The sequence below is a fragment of the Rana temporaria genome, chromosome 11 (genome assembly GCF_905171775.1).
Source record: "Rana temporaria chromosome 11, aRanTem1.1, whole genome shotgun sequence".
In the NCBI taxonomy this organism is placed as follows: Eukaryota; Metazoa; Chordata; class Amphibia; order Anura; family Ranidae; genus Rana; species Rana temporaria.
In genome coordinates, this window is record NC_053499.1 from 13316813 (window position 1) to 13334819 (window position 18007).

The 18007-nt window shown below is 44.7% G+C and overlaps 1 long non-coding RNA gene across 1 annotated transcript in view; it reads right to left on the bottom strand.

Annotated features, from left to right (window-relative positions):
• Positions 1-2082: 2082 nt before the first annotated feature.
• The window catches only part of LOC120916779, a 32571-nt gene continuing 16646 nt past the window's right edge, over positions 2083-18007 (bottom strand). The window contains exons 8-12 of the long non-coding RNA XR_005744104.1: positions 14629-14656; positions 12879-12901; positions 10111-10138; positions 4505-4552; positions 2083-2142 (exon numbers count right to left, since the gene is read on the bottom strand). This is a non-coding gene — a long non-coding RNA (uncharacterized LOC120916779). The remainder of the gene's footprint in view (positions 2143-4504; positions 4553-10110; positions 10139-12878; positions 12902-14628; positions 14657-18007) is intronic.

Below are 18007 nucleotides of genomic sequence, written 5' to 3' on the forward strand. Positions count from 1 at the left end.
GTCCCACGGTTATCCTTGTCTGCCTGTTGCCCTGACCTGGGCTTGCCCATCACCACTTGCCCTGACCTCGGCTTGCCCATCACCACTGTTTGTCCTGCTGACTGCTTCCCCTTTCTCCCTGCGGAGTGTGACTTGAGGAATCTCGGGGATGCGACCTGGACCCAGTTGCGGCCAAGACCATCCTTACCATCAAAGGCTCTGGTGAATACAAAACTGGGTCTTAGACTCCGCGCCCTGGGTGATCTTAGGTTCACGCTTCGTCTCTGCTAGCAGTAGTCGGCCATAGGATTCACCACCCTGTGGTGCATCCCTGACCCCAACGGGGTGCACTTGTCACCTGGCTACGGGTGACCTGACAGGTACAATCAGCCTGCCCATTAACAATTTGAACGGTGTATGGCTGGCTTTGATTGAACACGCTGAAGTCAGAAGCCAACTGGCTACCATGCACATCTGTATGAGATTCTGCACTCTTCAGTTTTAGTAAATGAACTCCAAAGTGCCCAGGCATAGGAAATGCTGTTCCACTTTATTACGATGAATTTAAGACAGGTAATTTTTTTTAAGGTGCTGCTTACACACAATTAAAACTTCCATATGTACTCTATAAGGTAGCAAATCTTGAAAGTTTAGGTGCACTTTTATTTAAATGACGGGGGAAACTTTACAATCACTGGAAATTAACAACTCCTTAGGATGAATGGTGTAATGTTTTCAAGAGTATTCTGCAAGTCCAGTTGAATTTGACTTACTACTATTAGGTTTCTGGGATTTTGTTTGTGATGGACATCATTTGATGGTATCATTCTAAAGCAGCTCAGCTACCAAATTTTATTATGGTCACTCAAGCAAAAGAAAAAAAAGATTGTTTGATTTCGTAATGGCAACAGACATTGGGCAGACCTGGCAATTCTGGTGGAGATATTTCACCACTGGAGTCCCAGAGAGATATAAAAAGGCAGCATGGGATTCAACTTGCTATTAAATGCAGAAAAATGTAATATCAGTTTACTGGGCAGAGTTGGTTTTTCAAATAACAAAACAAAATAAAACATCAAAACTGATCTAAGTATGGGTACATGATAGATAGATAGATAGATAGATAGATAGATAGATAGATAGATAGATAGATAGATAGATAGATAGATAGATAGATAGATAGATAGATAGATAGATAGATAGACAGTCCTGAAGTTGTATCCATCTTAAACGAATATCCAAAGCCATTTAACACATTTTTCCAAATATTCATAAATTAGAATATTAAAAAAATCGTAAATTTGTTAATTCGTAAATTCTTAATTTGAAAATCTGAAATAATAACTAACTATTAAATTATAGGTATTGGAATTTCCTTTCAAATTTGGCTGTAAGTGAACGTAACGAATACGAATTTATCTGAAGTTACAAATTATTCAACTTAACGAATGCCACATCTAAACAAATAGAATGTAACAAGTTAATAATATTAAATTACAATAATAATAAAAAATGTTTTATTACTATTATTATTATTATTATTATTATTATTATTTATTATTAATTAGTTTCGTTCCATTTCTTTAGATCCGGCATTCGCTATTTCGGATAATTTGTAACTTCGGATAAATTTGTATTCGTTACGTTCACTAACAGCCAAATTTGAAAGGAAATTCCAATACCTATAATTTAATAGTTCGTTATTATTAGTTAGTTATAGTTAGTTATTATTTCGAATTTTCGTTTCTCTGAATTTTCTGATTTTCTTTCTTATTTTCAAATTTACACATTTTTAAATTTACGAATTGCGATCATAACGAATGACGCGAAAAGCTAAACAAACAAAAAAAAAAACACGAATGAAGCGACAACTAAAACTAACAAATTTTTCGACTTTTCTTCCACTGCCAATACACAACTATGAGGCTCAAGGGGTATATTTTTTAAGAGGAGTTCAAGACAAATAGTAAACGTTTTAGGGTACAGTTTGGGCACAATTAACATTTAAAGTTATTTGCTATAAGAGTTCAGATCCAGTTTATATTTTTAGCTTAATTAATAGGAGCATTGCTATTTTTATATATAAGACGAATATACACTTACCAGGTGCCTTTAAATACACCGATTTGCCTCCCACCTCTCCTAGTTTTACATATTTTACATCTGAGAAGACAACAACAATAGAGAGATCAGAAGTGCACTAATACTAAAACTGTTCACAAATACAATTAAAACGATTGGATCGAAAAGTCATTCTTGTGAGTCATTGATATGTGAATGGCTAGCAAAAAATACAGAGCAAAAAGCATACAGCTGAGTTCTAAGTATCCCTCATTCTATAGGATAGTGACCAATAGCGACCCGTCCATTAGGGGTGCAGGGGTGCTGCCCCCCTTATCCATGCATCTGCCCCCCTTATCTACATTTGGGGCGCCAGATGAATTTGATTCCAATGGGGTGGGGGTGTGAAGCACGTGATTAGAGAGGCTCTAATAGGCTTAAAAAAAAGGGTGGGCTCAGGGCGTAGAGCATTGTGCTCCGAGCCCACTATCTCACAAAAGTCAGTACACCCCTCACATTTTTGTAAATATTTTCTTCTATCTTTTCATGTGACAACAATGAAGAAATGACACTTTGCTACAATGTTGTGTAGTGAGTGTACAGCTTGTATAACAGTGTCAATTTGCTGTCCCCTCAAAATAACTCAACACACCAGGGCTTGGTCACAGAGGTGAGTTGACGACAAGCTCAAATCGTTTGAGGAAACATGGTATCCCTAGAGCAACTACTTAACGGGGGATACATAATAGGTTATAATAATGCGCTCTTGGATTGGACGGGCTATACTACTTACTCGGAATTTTCTTATTATTTCTGTTCATTGTTTTATTTTTGTTATTTTCCTGCTAGGTTGACATGATGCCAAAAGAAATGCTCAGGAATGTTAGCCTAGGACCCTGGGGTCCACTTATTCCCCCAATTCTCAGGAATGATAGCCTAGGACCCTGGGGTCCACTTACTCTCCCAATGCTCAGGAATGATAGTCTAGGACCAGTGGCGGTGCGTCCATAGAGGGCGCAGGAACGCCGCCCCTTCTTGCTCCTGCAGCGCCACTGAAAACAATACATAGATTCATGTATTGTCACCGCTGCCCCCTGGTGAGCGCCGGCCATCTGAATAATGGCAGCTGGTTGGCTGTGGAAGTGTCTATCAGAGCCAGTGGCTCTAATAGGCTTTCTGATTACAGCCTGAGGGCTGTAATCAGCTTCCAAATAGTTAACCAGGGGACGCACAGGGTGTGCGTTTCCTGGTTAACACTGACATGCATCTCAGCCAAGCAGGTTCACCGGATCTGGTTACCGGTAACCTGATTGGCTGAAGCGACATGGAGGGCGGGAGAAGACATCGAGGGATCGTGGAGGAGGATGGCTGACGGAGAAAGGTAAGCAATCTGGCGGTATTTTGGGGCAATCTGGCGTCATTTTAGGGGCAAACTGGCGGCAATTGATGGGAACAGTGGTAACAATGGCAAGGCACAGTGGCTGCGCTTGACATGGCACAGTGGCGACAATGGCATGGCACAGTGGCTGCATTTGGCATGGCACAGTGGTGACAATTGATGGGCACAGTGGCTGCGTTTGATGGCATGGCACAGTGGCTGCGTTTGATGGCATGGCACAGTGGCGACAATTTTATGGCACAGTGGCCACAATTTTATGGCACAGTGGCTGCGTTTGGCATTGCACAGTGGCTGCGTTTGGCATGGCACAGTGGCTGAGTTTGGCATGGCACAGTGGCCACAATGGAATGGCACAGTGGCGACAATGGCATGGCACAGTGGCGACAATTGATGGGCACAGTGGCTGCGTTTGATGGCATTGCACATTGGCTGCGTTTGATGGCATGGCACAGTGGCGACAATTTTATGGCACATTGGCGACAATTTTATGGCACAGTGGCTGCGTTTGATGGGCTCAGTGGTTGCGTTTGATGGGCACAGTGAGTCTGCAATTGATGGGCACAGTGAGTCTGCAATTGATGTTTGTTTGTTTTTTTCGTTGGTTTGCGCCCCCCCAAAAAAAAAATTTGAGCACAAGCCGCCACTGCCTAGGACCCTGGGGTCCACTTACTCTCCAAATGCTCAGGAATGTTAGCCTAGGACCCTGAGGTCCCCTTACTCTCCCAGGTGGAGGGTCCCCTGGCAGACCATGCCGTTTCACAAATGCTGTGCCCCAAGTTGTGTACTTGCATATACTGCTCTGAAGGAGGGGATCCCATTGACGACCATATAGAAGCGTGTAGACTCCTTTCTACTCAACATCAACGTTGATAGGATTCTGCAACTCAAGGGTTCCCCAAATTCCTGGGGGTGCTCTCATAGTAGTGTTACCTTGTGAGAATGTTACGCATTTATTTTCTCAATATTATTCCTATGACTGTGCTTTGTACTGAGCAACTTTGCATAATACATAATAAAAATTATTGGAAAAAATAAAACTGTGAAGAATCCATATAAAACTCTTACCACCAAGATTCCTGAACAACTTTATGCTTCCAAGAAGACCAACATATTCTGCATATAAGAGAGAGGGAAAGAAAGATACTCCAGTCAGAGAAATAAACAAAAACTGATGCAAAAAACAATATACTGTAACATAACTGGTTGAGTCTCGTGACTTCTGCATCAAATTCTTATGTTTTAACAGCTTCAGTCCCGGAAGATTTTACCCCCTTCCTGACCAGAGCACGTTTTACAATTCGGGGACTGCGTCACTTTAACTGACAATTGCGCAGTCATCCAACGATGTACCCAAACAAAATTTGCGTCTTTTTTCCCCCACAAATAGAGCTTTATTTTGGTGGTATTTGATCATCTCTGCGGTTTTAAATTTTTTTGCGCTATAAACAAAAGAACGACAATTTTGAAAAAAAAACACAATGGCCCGGATTCACAGACATCGGCGCATATTTAAGCCGCCGTAGCTTATCTTTTTTACGCTACACCGACGCAGCGCAGAGAGGCAAGCACCGAATTCACAAAGCACTTGCTCTCAAATCTGCGCAGGGTTTCTAAGGCGTAAGCCGGCGTAGGTGGAAGTGGGCGTGAGACATGCAAATGAGGCGTGACCCCATGCAAATGATGGGCTGAGTGCCAGACAGATACATCTAACGAACGGTGCATGCGCCGTCCCGTGGACGCATCCCAGTGCGCATGCTCACAATCACGTCGGAAAAAAAAATGTCTAAGATACGCCGGATCACTGCCTACTGCGTGAACGTAACCTACGCCCAGCCATATTCACGTCCAACGTAAACTACGTAAAATACAACGGCTTATGTTCCCTGGTCCATACTTTTGCATGGGTTGCGCCTCATATATGGGGAACAACTTTACACCGGACGTACGACTTACACAAACCGCGTATATTATGCGCCGCGCGCACGTACGTTCGTGAACCGGCGTATCCCCCTCATTTGCATATGTGAATAGAAAATGAATGGGAGCGCCAAATACGTCCAGCGTAAATATGCGCCCACGCTACGCCGGCGTAGGCAAGTTACATCGGTCGGATGAAGCCTATTTTCAGGCGTATCTTAGTTTTGTGGGCATGGTGCACAGATATGATAGCGCATATTTGCACTTACGCGGCGTATCTCGAGATACGTCGGCGCAAGTGCTTTGTGAATCCGGGCCAATAGGTTCTTTTTACCTTAAAGTGATTGTAAAGGAAAAAATGTTTTGTTTTTTAACCGCTTGCCGACCAGTAGTCGCAGTTTTACTGCGGCAGGTTGGCTTGGCTGTGCGAATCGCCGTACCGGTATGTCGGTCCCTTTAAAAGCTTTTGCAGGCACGTTGTTGGAGCCGATGTGCGTGGCCGGTGGCCGCGATCTCCACCGGCCACCCTCCATCGCTCTACAGAGAGCCAGAATGGGGATTTGTCAATGTAAACAAACAGATACCCGTTCTGACAGGGGAGTAGAGAGAGATCAGTTGTTCCTAGCGATTAGTCAGTCCCCCCCCCCCACAGTTAGACACACCCCTAGGGAACACTTAACCCCTTGGTCGCCCCCTAGTGTTAACCCCTTCCCTGCCAGTGACATTTATACAGTAACCAGTGGCTAGTTTGAGCTCTGATCACTGTAATAATGTCACTGGTCCTATTTTTTTTTTCAAATTGTTATTGTTTATAGTGCAAAAAAATTTAAAAATAAGGTGTGGGGGGGGGGGGGGGGGTGATGAAATATCACCAAAATCTCTATTTGTAGGAAAAAAAGGGCATACATTTTATTTGGGTACAGAGTCGCTTGACTGCGCAATTGTCAGTTGAAGCAACACAGTGCCGCTTCGCCAAAAATAGGGGGTAAAACCTTCCAGAGCTGGTTAATGCCTACATTATCTTTCTACACAGTGCATCCATGGCACTCAGTTTACAAAGAACACTTACATTCCAAATCAGAAAGCCTAGGTCTGCCTATACGCTATGCCTTTGGCGAACCTTCGCATAGCTGAATAATCCAGATGTTTCCATTTCTACTAGAAAAATGGGCAAGGGGCGTGATTACACAGCAATGGAATTAATCTGATCTCTCCTGCTATTTGGGTTGAACAAACGCTTTTCAGGCTATCCACAGGTGTCGATTTAATAAAACTGGAGAGTGCAAAACTGGTGCAGCTGTGCATGGCAGCCAATCAGCTTCTAACTTCAGCTTGTTCAATTAAGCTTTGACAAAAAAAAATGGAAGCTGATTGGTTTCTATGCAGAGCTGCACCTGATTTTGCACTCTCCAGTTTTAGTAAATTAACCCCTCAGTATAGCTATGGACCTGTATATGTAATATTTCATATTTCACTGATTAAAGGGGTTGTAAAGGTACAATTTTCTTCCCCTAAATAGCTTCCTTTACCTTAGTGCAATCCTCCTTTACTTACCTCATCCTTCCATTTTGCTTTTAAATGTCCTTATTTCTTCTGAGAAATCCTCACTTCCTGTTCTTCTGTCTGTAACTCCACACAGTCAGGGCCGCCATCAGGGGGGTACAGGCATTACACCTGTAAGGGGCCCGGAGGTCCCCAGGGGCCCGGATGGCAACCCCCTTTAAAAAAAAAAAAAAAAAAAAATGGATGGCAACCCCCCCTTTTTTTTATTTATTTTTTATAAAAAAAATATTTTTTATATATATTTTTATTTTATTTTTTAATAAAGAGCCATTTTTTTTTAGAGGTCCAGAGGTCCCCATTTATATATAATATTATTATTATTATTATTATTATTATTATTATTATTATTATTAAAGGGCCCAGAGGTCCCCAGGGCCCCCGGATGGCAACCCCTCTTTTTTATAAAAAAAATTATATATTTTTTATATATATTTGTTTTATATATATATTTTTTTGTCTTTATATATTTTTATATTTATATATATATATATATATATATATATATATATATATATATATATATATATATATATATATATATATATATATATATTATTAAAGGGCTCAGAGGTCCCCAGGGCCCCATGTGTGGCAAACCCCCCTTTTTTATATATATATATATATATATATATATATATATATATATATTTTTTTTTAATAAAGAGCCATTTTTTTTTTAGAGGTCCGGAGGTCCCCATATATATATAATAATATTATTATTATTATTATTATTATTATTATTATTATTAAAGGGCCCAGAGGTCCCCAGGGCCCCGGATGGCAACCCCCCTTTTTTTATAAAAAAAATTATATTTTTTTTATATATATATTTTTTTGTCTTTATATATTTTTATATTTATATATATATATATTATTAAAGGGCTCAGAGGTCCCCAGGGCCCCATGTGTGGCAAACCCCCCCCCCTTTTTATATATATATATATATATATATATTTTTTATTATTAAAGGGCCCAGAGATCCCCAGGGCCCCGGATGGCTACCCCCCTTTTTTTATATATTTTTTTCTTTATTTCTTCGTTTTTGTGTAAAGGCCCCCCCCCCCGCTTCTCAATCCGCTGCAGCCCCCCCCCCCCCTTCTCAATTTAAGGTGGCAGCACCCCCCCCCCCCCCCCGGTTCTCTGCTCCAGGGGGCCCATGCCTGAAGCTGTGTAAGGGGCCCCATAATTCCTGATGGCGGCCCTGCACACAGTAATGCGAGGCTTTCTCCCTGGTGTGAAGTGTCGTGCTCGCCCCCCTCCCTTGGACTACGGGAGAGTCAGGACGCTCTCTACGTTGCAGATAGAGAAAGGAGCTGTGTGTTAGTGGGCATCCTGATTCTCCAGTAGTCCAAGGGAGGGGGGCGAGCACGACACTCCACACCAGGGAGAAAGCCTCACATTACTGTGTGGAGTTACAGACAGAAGAACAGGAAGTGAAGATTTCTCAGAAGAAATAAGGACATTTAAAAGCAAAATGGAAGGATGAGGTAAGTGAAGGAGGACTGCACTAAGGTAAAGGAAGCTATTTAGGAAAAAAATGTTTTACCTTTACAACCCCTTTAATAATGAATGTAAAACTACATTCAGCCCATAACATTAATAAACTGCCCACAAATACACTAATTAAACATTTTTTTTTTTTTTTTTTATAATTCTGTAAATGTCAAATACTTTATCCACAAAATTCCATTGCTATTTTAACACTATCTCATTATCCTGGGCATGCTGCCATCTTGTGGTATTTATGCTAACTGCATTTCAAATATTAATTAACAGTTATTATTATTCAGGATTTATATAGCGCCAACAGTTTACGCAGCACTTTGCAACATCAGGAAAGACTCACAATACAATTCAATACAGGAGGGATCAGAGGGCCCTGCTCGTTAGAGCTTACAATCTAGAAGGGAGGGTCAAGTGGAACAAAGGGTAATATCTGTGGGGAGATGATCAGATGGAGAAAATGAAAATACAGTTGTTAGGTGTGGGTAGGATAGGCTTCTCTGAAGAGGAGGGTTTTCAGGGATCCTCTAAATGGTAATAGAGAAGGAGATAGATGGACAGATTTGGGTAAGGGGTTCCATAGGCTTGGAGAGGCTCTGGAGAAGTCCTGGAGGTGAGTATGGGAGGAGGTGACGAGGGAGCAAGAGAGCAGGAGGTCTTGAGAAAAATGAAGAGAACGATTAGGTTGATATTTTGAGGCTAGGTCAGGGATGTAGCTGGGGGCAGAGTTGTGGATGGCTTTGTAGGTAGCTGTTAATATTTAGAATTTAAAGGGGTTGTAAAGGTAAATGTTTTTTCACCTTAATGCATCCCGCGCTCGTCCCCGTCATCCTCTTCGGTTCATAGCCTGGCCGTTGATTGGCTAGGTTGGACAGATTGATAGCAGCGCAGCCATTGGCTGGCGCTGCTGTCAATCACAGTTTACTCTGTTCAGTTATGAATGGGCAGAGTCAGTGATCACTGACTGTGCATTTGGAAAAGGAAGGAGTCAATAAATGACCTATATACTGGCTACCTCCTCCGCTCTCCATCCTGATAGATCTGGGGGGGGCAGAGGAGGTCCCGTGGAGCACAGAGGGAGACCCGTAGGAGGACACAGAGAAAGGGAGGAGGACACTGGAGGGAGGAGGACACCTGAAGCCAGAGGAGGACACAGGGGACAGTCGGGGGTAATCGGAAAGTTACAAATACTGAACCCCCCCATATAGCCTCTTAATAAAGCAGCTGACAGCCGAGAGAGGGAAAAGGAGAGAAGCAGCTGTCAGCTGCTTTATTGAAAGGCTTTATGGGGGGGCATCAGTGCTTGTAACTGTCCCCGCCGCAACGATCACCTGTGAGGCTACCCGCCTGGTATTGCCACCGACACCGATACTAATATTTGCTAACAATTAGTAATATCTGGGACGTTTGATGTTCCAAGGGTTAATTCACACCAGCCACTACGTTACAACACAGCGGCTTGTGTTCGGTGGAATGAAGCCGGACAACTGCAGTGCTGATGCGCCAATCTTGGTGATCTTTTTAAACAAACTTTATTAAATTGTCGCACAGCGACAATTCATCGAGTTCTATTGGCCACTGTGCAGTGCGAGGTAGAGTCAATGCTCTGTGCTGCGTTGGAAAAAAGTACAGCGCCACCTGCTGTGAATTGGCCCTAGAAATAAACTCAATAAATTGCTAGTAATTACCTTTGCTCTTACTTTCAGGTCTCCCATACTGAAAAATAAACAAACAGGGTAAATAATTAGATAGATAGATAGATAGATAGATAGATAGATAGATAGATAGATAGATAGATAGATAGATAGATAGATAGATAGATAGATAGGTAGATAGGTAGATAGGTAGATAGATAGATAGATAGATAGATAGATAGATAGATAGATAGATAGATAGATAGATAGATAGATAGATAGATAGATAGATAGATAGATAGAAAACAAGTGATGGGAAATTGAGGATACTTTCTCACATGTTCAAAAAAGTTTTGAAACAAATAGGTAGATTCAGGTACGTTGGCGTAACTTTGCAGCGGCGTAGCTTAAGGAATTTAAGCTACGCCGCCGTAAGTTAGCGAGGCAAGTACATGATTCACAATGTACTTGCCTGCTAAGTTACGTCGGCGTAGCCTAAATCGGCGGGCATAAAGGCGCCTAATTCAAATGTGTTTGAGGGGGGCGTGTTTTATGTTAATGGCGCTAGACCTCAAGTTTTTTACATTTTTTTTTTTACTGCGCATTGCGCCGGGCGTCTACATTTCCCAGTGTGCATTGCGGCTAAGTACGCCGCACGGGCCTATTGATTTTGACGTGGATGTAAACGACGTAAATCCCGATTCACAGACGACTTACGCAAACGACGTAAAAAATTTGAATTTCGACGCGGGAACGGCGGCCATACTTGACATTACTATTCCAATAGAGCCTAGCTCTAACTTTACGCGGCCTATCTCTTACGTAAACGGCGTAAAAGTACTGCGTCGGCCGGGCGTACGTTCGTGAATCGGCCTATCTCCTCATTTACATATTCTATGCCGACCGCAATGGAAGCGCCACCTAGCGGCCATCCAAAATATTGCAATCTAACATAGGACGGCGCAAGCCGTCGTATCTTAGATATGTTTAAGCGTATCTCTGTTTGAGCATACGCTTAAACATAAGTCGGCGTAGATTCTGAGTTAGGTCGGCTTATCTACTGATAAGTCAGCCTAACTCTAACTGAATCTACCTAAAAGTTTTTAAAACAACTAACCCAACTAACCCAGAGAAACATACAGTAGACAACGGTAGACAATAATAAATACTTGACAGAAGTTCTAATTCTTTCCTGCTCTATTCATTATAAAAAGTTAAATATTTTTGTCATTGGGCTTTAAAGAAACTCTTCACTGGTGCTCAGTCATGTTGGGACAGGAAGGGGCCGTCCCCAAACTGTTCCCACAAAGTTGGGAGCATGAAATTGTCCAAAAAGTCTTGGTATGCTGATGCCTTAAGAGTTCCCTTCACTGGAACTAAGGGGCCAAGCCCAACCCCTGAAAAGCAACCCCCCACACCATAATCCCTCCTCCACCAAATTATTTGAACCAGTGCACAAAGCAAGCATCATAATGACATGGATAAGCGAGTTTGGGGTGGAGGAACTAGACTGGCCGCCCTGCACACAGTCCTGACCTCAACCCGATAGAACACTTTTAGGATGAATTAGAGCAGAGACTGTGAGCCAGGCCTTCTCGTCCAACCTCAGTGCCTGACATCACAAATGCGCTTCTGGAAGAACGGTCAAACATTCCCATAGACACCCTCCTAAACCTTGTAGACAGTCTTCCCAGAAGAGTTGAAACTGTTATACCGGCAAAGGGTGCGCAAACTCAATATTGAACCCTACGGACTAAGACTGGGATGCTATTAAAGTTCATGTGCGTGTAAAGGCAGGCGTCCCAATACTTTTAATAATATAGTGTTATCACTATGGTAATAAAGCCAAGCATCTACAGGAGAATCAAGAGTAGTAGAGTTTACTACCGCTTTAATGACATCAGGACCATGGGCCGCTGGAGAAGGAAGGAGAAGACGATCGGTCTAGCAGCACGGACCTAGATGTACACATGATCGGTCAATGCGATGAGAACGGTCTGATGGATTTTTCCATCAGTTAACCCAGTGTTTCTCAATTCCAGTCCTCAGGCCCCCCCAACAGGTCAGGTTTTCAGGATTTCCCTCAGATGAAAAGGCTGTGGTGATTACTAAGGCAGTGAAACTGATCAAATCACCTGTGCAAAATAATGGAAATCCTGAAAACCTGACCTGTTGGGGGGGCCTGAGGACTGGAATTGAGAAACACTGAGTTAACCGATGAAGCTGACTGATGGTCAGTCGTGCCTACACACCATCGGTTAAAAAACCGATCGTGTCAGAACGCGGTCACGTAAACCACGTACAACGGCACTATAAAGGGGAAGTTCAAATTGAATGGCGCCACCCTTGGGGCTGCTTTAGCTGATTCCTTGTTAGTAAAAGACGATTCACGCTTTTCTGTTTGTTACAGTGTGATGAATGTGCCATCTTCATAACGAACGCTAGTTTTACCAGAACGAGCGCTCCCGTCCCCTAATTTTGTCTGAGCATGCGTGGATTTTTAACCGATGGAAGTGCCTACAAACGATCGTTTTTTTTCTATCGGTTAGGTATCCATCGGTTCATTTTAAAACAAGTTTCACATTTTTTAACCTATGGATAAATAACCGATGGGGCCTACACACGATCGGTTTGGTCTGATGAAATCGGTCCATCAGACCGTTCTCATTGGATTGACCGATCGTGTGTACGCGGCATTAGCCTTTGCAGTGCAAGTGCAGCCCCCAGTGCAAGGGAGAATTTTCAAGTTTGCTGGAGTTGAGATTTAAGATATTGACGGGTGATATAAGAAATACAACATTTAGCCCTAATACTGTACTCACATGTCCGTGTTCAGGAGCTTCTTCTGTGACACAAACAATAGATATAAATTAGTCATATCTAGATTATGATAACAGTAAACACAGTTAAGAAACACCCCCCAATTATGGATAGTAATTGCAAACTCTTCCACAAGCCACTTACAAATACACTTAAAAAAAAGTTAGCACAATATTTTTCTATAATGTGAAAGGTGATGTTATGCCGAGTAAATAGATACCTAACATGTCATGCTTTAAAATTGCGCACACTCGTGGAATGGCGACAAACTACGGTACTTAAAAATCTCCACAGGCGACAATTTAATTATTTTTTTTACAAGTTGCTTGTTTAGAGTTACAGGCCCAGATTCAGTAAGCAATTGCGCCTGCGTAACCATAGTTACGCAGCGCAATTGCTGACTTGCGCCGGCGTAACGAGTTCTCCTGATTCAGAGAACTCGTTACGCCGACTGCAGCCTAAAATCTGCGTGGCATAAAGCTCTTATGCCACGCAGATTTTAGGCTGCATTCTTGCGATGACCGCTAGGGGGCGTTCCCATTGTGATCAGCGTATAGTATGCTAATTGCATACTTACGCCCATTCACAATGTTGCGTGCCCCCTGCGTACGCAAGTTACGTCGTTTCCGTATGGCGTGTTTAGCGTAAGGCTGCCCCTTCTAATAGCAGGGGCAGCCAATGCTAAACTATACCCGGCGTTCCCGCGTTGCGACGTTCGAATTTTACGTCGTTTGCGTAAGTAAATCGTGAATGGCGCTGGACGCCATTCACGTTCACTTTGAAGAAAATGACGTCCTTGCGAATCCTTCTGAATCCGGGCCACAGAGAACATCTTGTGCTAGAATTATTGCTCTCGCTCTAGCGATCGCGGCGATGCCTCACATGTGTGGTTTAAACTTTGTTTACCTATGTGGGTGTGACTTACGTATGCGCTCGCTTCTGCGTGCAAGCTCGAGGGAATGGGGCGATTAAAAAAAATATATATTTTCTTATTTATTTTTTATTTTTACACTGTGCCTTTAATTCTTTTTTTTTTATCACTTTTATTTCTATTACAAGGAAATTAAACATTCCTTGTAATAGAAATAAGCATGACAGGTCCTCTTTTTTTCACTGTAAAATTTTTTATAAAAATCCTATGTGCCGGCTATCTTTCATTCACTCGGCTTCCTGCCTAGCAATCGGCTGCACCGGATCAGTTCCGGGCTTACCGAAGGTTCCGGTAAGCTTGGAAACCACTGGGAAGCGGTGGGAGGGGGGCACCTCCTGCCTATAAAAATTATCCCGTGGCGAATTCTCAGCTGGCATCACTTTTATCTTAAAGCCTAACAAAAAATAAATAAAAAATGCTGCGGGGTATGGCAGTTAGCTGCTGCCATAACCACCCCTGTTTATTGTCAAAATGGGGGCCCCAAGGTTTCCACTGCCTAGAGACCTCCATAGAGTTGAATCCGGCACTGGGTGCAATGCAGATGGACAATTGCAGTGCTGATGTGCCGACCCTGGTCCATTGCACTTTCCATTTTTTTTTTCTTCTTAACAAACTTTATTGAAATGTCACACATTCTAATGTCACACAGTTCGATTGGTCGCTGTGTGGATTGGATTGCCCACAACTCGGTGGTGTGGATCGGGGACATAGGTGACAAGGCATTTGCCTTGTTTTGCGGTGGAACTGCCACCCAACACAGTTCCACCATACTTGGTGTGAATCGAACCCAAGAGTAAACGTAATATATTGTTAGTAATTACCTTTGCTCCCACTTTCAGGTTTCTCAGGCTAAAAAATAAACAAACAGGGTTAAATGAGAGATTAGATAGATAGATAGATAGATAGATAGATAGATAGATAGATAGACAGACAGACAGACAGACAGACAGACAGACAGACAGACAGACTGATGTACAGATAGATAGATAGATAGATAGATAGATAGATAGATAGATAGATAGATAGATAGATAGATAGATAGGAGTGCAGTATTCACAGCACTTCCCTTTAAGTATCACAGGCTCCTCCCATGTACATAATTATCACAGTCCTGACCTCAACCCAGTGGGTACCTACCGGAGCATGATGGGATGGTGATGCCTATATAAATGGGATGCAAGGCGCGCTTCCATCATTGCAGTGAGAAGAGGCGACGTGTCAACATCGGAAGAAGGGAGAAGAAGACCCTGACGTCACAGAAGACCGCGCCGGCTGCCTGCTAGTAATTGAGCTAACACACGAAGATAGCAGGCAGCCAGCGCTGAAGAAGAAGGCACCGGACAGCTGCAGAAGAACCGGGGTGCGCCGAGTCAACAGCGGAGAGCGGCGAAGATAGAAGAAGACCCCCGGAGAGCGGAGAAGACCCCCCCCCGGAGAGTGGAAGAAGAAGCCCCCCCGGAGAGCGGAGAAGACCCCCGGAGAGCGGAAGAAGAAGCCCCCCCTGGTATTAGAGCTAATAAAGAAGACAGGGGGGGCCTCTGGAGCAGACTAATAAATTATTTTAAAAACCCTTGTGTTGTGTGTTTAATAACTTTAACTTTTTGCCTACAGGTGAATGGGTAGGGGTACGATGTACCCCATATCCATTCACTTAGGGTGGGGGGCCGGTATCTGGGGGCCCCCTTATTTGAGGGGACTCCCAGATTCCGATAAGCCCCCACCCGCAGACCCCGACAACCAACGGCAAGGGTTGTCGGAAAGAGGTCCTGTCCTCATCAACATGGGGACAGGGTGCTCTGGGGTGGGGGGGCCCGCAGTGCGCCCCCCTGCCCCAGAGCACCCAACCCCCCCATGTTGAGGGCATGCGGCCTGGCACGGCTCAGGAGGGGGGGGGGGGCGCTCGCTCGTCCCCACTCCCTTTCCTGGCCGGCCGGGTAGCGGGCTTTGGATACGGGTCTGGTATGGATTGTAGGGGGACCCCCTACGTCGATTTTTCGGCGTAGGGGGGGTCTCCTTACAACCCATACCAGACCTAAGGGCCTGGTATGCTCCTGGGGGGGGGGAACCCATGCCGGTTTTGATTTTACAAATTGCTGTGGAGTTCTCCCTCGGGAATGCATACCAAATGCCGTCGCTTGAATGGGCCTTTACAAGGTGTGACTAACTTTCCACATTGTAAAACCAGCCCTAGTTTTGCGCAAGCAAATCGGAACTTACGCAGAAATCACAATGCTGAAAAGCGTTGTGGATCTGCTTAAGTCCTCATTTGCATACTCAAAGCGGCATTTCAATGTGAGAAATGCCCCCAGCGGTGGATGCGGTACTGCATCCTAAGATCTGACCGTGTAAGTGTCTTACACATGTCAGATTTTCTGCCTAACTTTGGAAAAAGCCTTTTGAGGATCGTTTCCAAAGTTAGGCACAGACTGAACAGCAGTTCCGCCTGCGTATCTCTTTTGGGAATCAGGCCCAGTCTTCCCAGAGGAGTTGAAGCTGTTATACCTGCAAAGGGTGGGCCAACTCAATATTGAACCCTACAGACTAAAACTGGAATGCCCTTAAAGTTCATGTGTGTGTAAAGGCAGACGCCCCAATACTTTTAATAATATATAGGTAGATTCAGTAAGAGTTAGGCCGACTTATCAGTAGATAAGTCGACCTAACTCAGAATCTACGCCGACCTATGTTTAAGCGTATGCTCAAACAGAGATACGCTTAAACATATCTAAGATAGGACGGCTTGCGCCGTCCTATCTTAGATTGCAATATTTCGGATGGCCGCTAGGTGGCGCTTCCATTGCGGTCGGCGTAGAATATGTAAATGAGGGGATACGCCGATTCACGAACGTACGCCCGGCCGCCGCAGTAGTTTTACCCTGTTTCCGTAAGGCATTAGCAGGCCTAAAGTTATTCCATCTATTAGGTGGAATAACAATGTTAAAGTATGGCCGCCGTTCCCGCCGCGAGATTCAAATTGTTTACGTCATTGGCGTAAGGCCGTGTACAGACGACCAAACATGTATGATGAAACCAGTCCGCCGGACCGTTTTCACCGTACATCTCTGCCCGGGGATTTCTGTATGGTGGCTGTACTCACCATCATACAGAAATCCGCGCGTAAACAATACGCGGGGCATGTCCGCGCCGTCGGCGCGACGATGACGCGGCGACGTGGGCGGCCCTGCCAGTTCAATGCTTCCACGCATGCGTCGAAGTCATTCGACGCATGCGAGGGATGGCGGGCGCTCGGACATGTACGGTAGGTCTGTACAGACGACCGAACATGTCCGAGCGGACAGGATTCCAGCGGGCTGTTTTAAAACAAATCCAGAAATATTTGCCCGCTGGTAAAAGGCCCGGCGGGCAAATGTATGCTGGAATCCTGTCCGCTCGGGCCTACACACGACCGAACATGTCTGCTGACATGTTCGGTCGTGTGTACGGGGCCTAAGTCGTCCGCGAATCGGGATTTACGTTGTTTACGTAAGGCCCGTGCGGCGTACTTAGCCGCAATGCACCCTGGGAAATGTAGGCGCCCGGCGCATGCGCATTAAAAAAAAACATCAAAAACTTGAGGTCAAGCCTCATTACCATACAACACGCCCCCCTCCAAGACATTTGAATTTGGCGCCCTTACGCCCGCCTGCTTTAGGCTACGCCGCCGTATATTAGCAGTAGGGATGTCCCGATACCGATACTAGTATCGGTATCGGGACCGATACCAAGCATTTCCCCGAGTACTTGTACTCGGGGAAATGCTCCCGATGCCTCAGCCGATACTTGAGCGGGCAGGCAGGGGAGTTGCAAATCTTCTCTCCCCCATGGTCAGTGTTGTCTTCCCCTGACCGTGCTGCTCTCTCACCTCCCCCCGTCCGTCCGTGCCATTCTCTCTCCTCCCCTTCCCCTGTCCGTCCGGTTCTCTCTCCCCCCCGTCCATGCAGTGCTCTTTCCTCCCCTTCCCCCGTCCGTCCGTCCCGTTCTCTCTTCCCCCCCTGTCCATGCAGTGTTCTTTCCTCCCCTTCCCCCGTCCGTACCGTTCTCTCTTCCCCCCCCGTCCATGCAGTGATCTTTCCTCCCCGTCCGTCCATCCCGTTCTCTCTCCCCCCCCCCCCCCCCCCGTCCGTCCCCCCCCCCGTCCGTCCCTGCAGTCTCTCTCCATCCATCCCGTCCCCGTCCGTGCCGCTCTCCCCCTCAATCTGT